Source organism: Macrobrachium rosenbergii, chromosome 26, assembly GCF_040412425.1.
Source record: "Macrobrachium rosenbergii isolate ZJJX-2024 chromosome 26, ASM4041242v1, whole genome shotgun sequence".
Taxonomy (NCBI): domain Eukaryota; kingdom Metazoa; phylum Arthropoda; class Malacostraca; order Decapoda; family Palaemonidae; genus Macrobrachium; species Macrobrachium rosenbergii.
Window position 1 is genome coordinate 39,305,822 of NC_089766.1, and position 7,440 is coordinate 39,313,261.

The 7,440-nt window shown below is 32.2% G+C and overlaps 1 long non-coding RNA gene across 1 annotated transcript; it reads left to right on the top strand.

Annotated features, from left to right (window-relative positions):
- Window positions 1-2,149: 2,149 nt before the first annotated feature.
- LOC136852750 (uncharacterized) lies at window positions 2,150-5,245 on the top strand. The gene is made up of 3 exons (XR_010857244.1): window positions 2,150-2,280; window positions 4,616-4,703; window positions 5,140-5,245. It is a non-coding gene; the product is annotated as an uncharacterized lncRNA (long non-coding RNA).
- The last annotated feature ends 2,195 nt before the right edge of the window (window positions 5,246-7,440 follow it).

Here is a 7,440-nt window from a genome sequence, read left to right on the forward strand (position 1 = left end):
TGTTGTAGATGGTTTTATAAGTTCCACTGATCCAATCTCCGAGATAAGAAGTCAGTCATGGTTCAGTGATATGAAAAGTTCACGGAAAATATGAAGATACCGACAGGTTTTTCGAGCCACATATAACATTTATATATAAATCATAGGTGGACTATTTTTATTTGATTTTGGTAGCATATTCATTGCCTCGTTTTTCAATTATTACTGATAATTATAATGTTCATTCACTCATTCAAGATTTATTACTAAACTTACATTGCTATTTTAATTATAGAACTACCAATTAGTAGCTTGCCTTAGTTTTTGACAGGAAAGGATGTTGGTAGGATGCACAAGAAATTGGACTTTCCAGAGATCTATGGCTGTGGGTAATGAATCATTTTTGGGGTGAGTTTCGAAACCAGGAAAGGATGTTGGTAGGATGCACAAGAAATTGGACTTTAGGCATAAAAGTAAAGATCTAGCTCCTAATAAGGCAGCGAAAATAAAACCAGGCAATAAATGAAGGAGTTACGAGTATAGGTAAATAAATAATTTTTACTGGACCGAAAAAGGGTGTTGGAGTGATGCACAAACGGCGTCAATAACCTACAAGTTGTGCTGCTTTAGTTTTAATAGTCATAAATCAATCAATTAATCAATCAATCAGAGATGCACAAGCAAACAGCTTCTAAGCATAACAAAAATTATAGACCTGCCTTAAAAGGGCAAAGAACAGTAAAATCAAGCAATGGGACTGAAGGACATAACGGTATCTAATTTACAAAGTATATACTTCACCAAAAAAAAAAAAAAAACTAAATGAGTGAAAAGTATTCTGACAAAAAACAAATACTGCAAACTTAATTCTATAATGAGAAAGTTTCGGGGAAAATCTTATACAGATTTTGTTACATTAACTAGGCAAAGAACAGGATAATAGCTGAAAGTAGAAAATTTCTGATAACCAATAGAATACTGCTAAGCATTATGGCTTTGAAACTCCAGTGTTTTTATATTATTTTATATTTTATTTTATTCTACTTTATTTTATTTTACTTTGTGTTTCCTAAAAAGTAAGTGCAGGAGAAAATATTATTTTTCTCTGATTTTAATGTTTTCTCTTATTGATGAAAAGAAAGCCTACATGGATACAAATTCTTTGAGAGTGAAGATTGTTTTCCTTACTGAATCATTGCATTGAAGTTATTTCTTCGCCCTATGAAGGAGTCGCACTATGAAAACATACCTCCAAGCAAATATCTACCAAATTTCACATTTTTCCATTCACATTGTTTCATTTCACCAGAAAAAAAACTCTACCTCCCACTCACCCTCAAGCAAATATCTATCATAATTAAACATTTTTTCCATTCAGATTGCTTCATTTTTCCTGAATATAACCCCACCTGCCAGTCTGTCACCTCTAAGCAAATATCTATCATATTTTCAAATTTTTCCATTCACATTGCCTCATTATACCAAAATATAATTCCACCTGCCACTGACCCCCAAGCAGTTATCTACCAAATTTCACATTTTTCCATTCACATTGCCTACCTCCCACTCATCCCCCAAGCAAATATCTATCATAATTTCACATTTTTCGTTCACATTGCCTCATTTTACCAAAATATAACCCCACTTGCCACTGACCCACAAGCAAATATCTATTATAATTAACATTTTTCCACCCAGATTGCTCTCATTTTACCAAAGAGTAACCCCAATTACACTCACCCCTGCCAAACATCAATCATAATAACATTTTTCCACTCAGATTGCCTCATTTTACCAAAATATAACCCCACTTGCCACTCAATTCTCAAGCAAATATCGATCATAAGTAAACATTTTTCCATTCACATTGCCTCGTTTCAATTTCCAAAAAAATCTACCTCCCACTCACCCCGAAGCAACATTCATCATAATTTCACATTTTTCCACTCATATTGCCTCATTTGGCCAAAATATAACCTGACCCAAGCACTCACCCCCCAAGCAAATATCTACTACCATTTTTTCATTCACATTGCCTCGTTTTACCAGAAAAAAAAACTCCACCTCCCACTCACCCCCAAGTAAATATCTATCATAATTTCACATCTTTCCACTCATATTGCCTCATTTTACCAACATATCTGTCTTTTTTTTTTTTTTTTTTTTTTTAGTGGTACTCGAAATTAGGGAAGATAACCTTCGCTACGAAGGACATCAGATACCAAGGGATTTTGGGACGGTCGAAGGGGGATATCTCCCACAGGGACAAAGTCCTCGTAAACAAACTCTACGGATGTATTGGTAAGTGATAATATTAAATGTTACTTTAAGTTCTATTTAGATAATGTTATAATGAAGAAAAATAGGTAATTAAAACAATTTTTTTTTAAATTCATAAACGCTGAAGTTCATAAAAGTTACTTTATGTTCTCTTCAGGTAATGTCATAGGTAATAAAAATATTTTTAAAATATTTTTATAATTCATAGACGCTGATTTTCATCAAAGTACTTGCTTGCATTCTGTCCCTCGCATGACAAAGGGAATTATCCTTATAAATGGGATTTTTGACTATGGCCTCGAAGAATGGTGGAAAAAACAGGATCGTTCTAAACAGTTACCCCCAAGGGTTTTCGGAATTAGTATTTCTTGGGGGTCATTATCTTATGATATTTATAATCTTTTGTTTATGTTTTTACGGTCATCCCAACGGGCCGGTACTAAACAAGCCGCAAAGGGGTCATCATCTAGCAAATATCCAAAAACAGAGATTAAAATCGACTGTTTCTTGAATTTCTTCAAGAGGAATGGCGGTCTTGCTGCGTATCCAGATGGAACCATTGTAAAACGAGGGTTATGTCGGCAAAACTTGTGATCGCGAATGTTTTGGCCAGGTACCTCCGGGCCAAGATGCAAGCGAGTTCAATATTTATGATTATTATGGTAAGTGTAAACGTATTATTATTATTATTATTATTATTATTATTATTATTATTATTATTATTATTATTATTATTATTATTATTATTAAAAATCACTCATAGTAGCATGTGTCTTGGAATGGAGAAACAAATCCACAGTTATGGAATCGAACAGATTCCCGAAAGCTCTCTGTAAAGATTTACCTTTAAATATTAGTACATACACATAATTGTGGATTTGTTTCTTCATTATTATTATTATTATTATTATTATTATTATTATTATTATTATTATTATTATTATTATTATTATTATTATTATTATTATTATTATTATTATTATTATTATTATTACTAAGTAAAATGCAAAAGTGAAGACTTTCGAACACCTGAACGGTGTCTTCATTAGTGTTTAAGTCATACACACACAATAATAATAATAATAATAATAATAATAATAATAATAATAATAATAATAATAATAATAATAATAATAATAATAATAATAATAAGAAGAAGAAGACGAAGAAAAAGAAGAAATAGAAGAAGAAGAAGAAGAAGAAGAAGAAGAAGAAGAAGAAGAAGAAGAAGAAGAAGCATCTTAGCACTAAAACTACAGTTATATTGTAAAACTATACTACAATGTATTTTAACTTAAACACTGATGAGGAACACAGTTCAGGTATTCGAAAGTCTTTGATTTTGTATTTAACTTAGTAAAATAGTTTACTATATAACTGTGGATTTTTATTACGCTAATTATTATTATCATTATTCAGAAGAATAATGATAATAATAATTAGCCACTGGCTTGAAATTCAAGCTTCCAAAGAATATGGTGTTCACTAGAAAGAAGTGACAGAAGGTAAAGAGAAATACAGAAAGAAGAAATTTCACTTATTATAAAATAAAGAAAATAAATAAGAAAATTAATACATAGATAAAAGAATAAGTAAATTATTACACTGCAAGAAGAATTGGATTAGGGTAGTAAAGCATCGCATCTTCGCTTGAACTTTTGAAGTTCCAATCGCAAGACATCCTCAGTAGGGAGGCTGTTCCACAGTCCAGCGGTGTGAGGAGGAATAAAGGACCTCTGGAACTGGAGAAGTTCGACAGCAAGGTATATTTACTGCATATTTGGTGCGGCCGTTCAGCGAATCTGCTGCGCTCGGCAGAAAAAAGGGGGACTGTGAATCAGTTGTAAAGGTGAAAGATTACAGGAATAGGAGGAAAGGGTTCAATCACCGTCAAGCCTTTCTGAACTGCGAAGAAATCGAGAAGGCAAGAGGGTATTATAGTATACTGTGTGGTGTGTATATATATATATATATATATATATATATATATATATATATATATATATATATATATATACACATTCAGCTAAATTCATAAAAACTCACTACTCTTAATTTTAAAAATCAGAAGAGAGAAAAATAGAACAAACAGAATAAGTGGAAAGGGTTAAATCACAGTCAAGCCTTTCTAAAATGAGAAGAAATCGAGAATTCAAGAGGGCATTATATATATATATATATATATACATATATATACATTCAACTACATTCATAAAAACTCATTACCTTCCAAAAAAACTGTGAAGAGAGAAAAAATAGAACAAACAGAAGTAAAGGAATGACGTTGATCATATTTTCAATAAGTGTTCATTCTGGCTTCCAAAGATGATCATCCTGTGTTCTCTTTGAATTCCAGGCCATCTTTTACCGCCATGCTCAAAGGACATTTATCGAGAGACCACCATTGAAGCGCCTGTAACTGAGAAATGGATATGTCGTGTATGGTAAGATGAAATTCTCTCTCTCTCTCTCTCTCTAGTCTTCTGTAGGCAAAAAATATTGTTTGTCTTGTTATCCATTCAGTACGTTTCATTGGTGAAAACACTCTCTCTCTCTCTCTCTCTCTCTCTCTCTCTCTCTCTCTCTCTCTATATATATATATATATATATATATATATATATATATATATATGTATATATATATGTATGTATGTATATAATGTATACAATATATGAGATATATATATATATATATATATATATATATATATATATATATATATATATATATATATATATATATATATATTCATCACAGCTATTTAGCTTATGTAAGTTACAAAACTCGTCTCTCCCAATATAGTCTGGAGACAAACAAGATCAATATATTTTATAAATAAAGAAAAAAAGGTCAGTAACATCCAATTCGAACAATTGCAGACACGTGGTGCACTTGGAGAATCAGGGCACCGAAGGGGCACGTGATCAAACTGACATTCAATTATTTTGGTCTGGCAATGACGGGTCGTAACTGCGACGTGGCTTTCTGGAGATACGTCGTTGAACCAGGATTTTGAAATGTGTGTTGTCCTTTTTGTCACTGGATCATTGAATATGAATGAATACACAATTACCGCACAGGCATGGTAGAGGCCCCTTGTCAGTACATAACGTACGTACTTCCTGTGTTGATATTATTGTTGCTTTTAATAACTTGATCAATAAATATGAATGAATATACAATTACCACATGTATGGTAGAGGCCCATTGTCAATAGAAAACGTAAGTACTTCTTGTGTTAATGCTATTGTTCAAATCATTATTCCACTTGCCACCACTACTTTTTTTGGAATCAGCTTGTTTATACAGACTTAGTAAAAAGCAAATTCAACTTTAACGTATATTATTGTTACTTTTAGTAACAAGATCACTGGATATAAATGAATATACAATTACCATAGGTATGCTTGAGGCCCCTTGTCAACAAACAACGTAAGCCCTTCTTTGTGTTAATGATATTGTTCAAATTATTATTCCACTTGCCACCGCTACCTTTTGGAATCAGCTCGTTTATATAGACTTGGTAAAAAACAGATTCAACTCCTTTAACGTTTTTTTCCACTTTGGTATGTCCAAGCACTCCAACTCACTCTTTCCACTATCTAGTGCCTGGAGTTACAGTCAAATCTTTCATCAACAGACCTTGTATTAAAAGGAAAAATTTTACTTACTTTTAAAATCTAGTGCTTCTCTTTATATCCTAATTTTCATAAATCAAATCAACGAAATTTAAAAGTAAAAAATCATAATTATTGTTCCTCTTTGACTATCGTAATATTTTAGAATCTTTCTTGCCCTGCTATATAACATTGCAAATTGAACCTTACACAAATAAAACTGCATTCAGGTATTTTGTTCGTAAAATGCTCAAGGAAGATGGTAATTTGCATAAATACTTTACCCTGAAACTAATGTAAATGTCTATTTCAGACCTACAGGAGATATTATTACAATCGCAGGCACTGCTGATATTTAAAGTCATTATAAAAAAAAAAAAACTAAAGTATGTTTGTCGGACAGCAAATGCACCTAATTCAGACAAAAGCTACACAAACTCAAATGTATTACTTTTTCCAACGGATACTGCGGAGTATTGATATTGACTGCTGATAATTAGCGTCATTACCAAAAAAACAAAAAACAAAAACAAAATAAAAGTATGTTTCCCGATAGTAATTGTATACCTAAACTAGACGAAGGCTTCCACAAACTCGAATGTATTATTTTATCCTCTTTCTAAAAGGTACTGCGGAGTATTGATATCGACTGTTGATAATCAACGTCGTCACCAAATAAATAAATAAATGAATAAAATAAAATAAATAAAAGTATGTTTGACGGTCAGTAAATGCATAGCTAAACTAGACCAAGGTTAAAACTCTCAAATGTATTATTTTCCCCCTCTTTCTAACAGGTAGCCTGTTGCGGTGTATTGATATCGGCTGTTGATAATTAATGTCACTCTCCTTCCCCCCCCCCAAAGAAAAAAAAACTGAAAGTATGATTGATGGCAATAAGTTTGCTTATGCTAGACCAAAATTTCCACGAACTCGAATGTATCATCTTACACTCTTTCTAGCAGGTACTGCGGAGTATTGATATGGACTGCTGATAATTAATGCCAACCCCCCCCCCCCCAAAAAAAAAAAAAATATGTTTGACGGCTAGAAAATGTAAACCTGACCTTGCTCAAAGTTTCCACAACCTCTTATGTATTATTTTGCCCTCTTTCTAACAGGTACTGCGGAGCAGAAATACAACCGGGCGAAGCAATTCTAAGCTGGGGTAACGAGTTGTCCCTGTACCTGGATGTTCGTAATCATTTATCGATCGGTTTCAGCGCTGAGGTTACTTTCTGTCCCAGATTTCCTAAGTATGGCTTCGGCAGCGAGCCTCGCACTGTTGTTCGCTTCGTCTGTTGTTATGGGCATGACTAGTTTATTATCTAAGCTATATCTGTAACTGTTTTTAGTTTAATGCGTTTTATGAATATATATATATATATATATATATATATATATATATATATATATATATATATATATATATATATATATATATATATATATATATATATATCAGTAAGTAACTACAATGCCTTTTTAACTTCTCGATTTCATAACTTTTTTTTTTATATGCACTCGTCACTGCATAGCCTAGGATCCAAATGAAGGATCAAG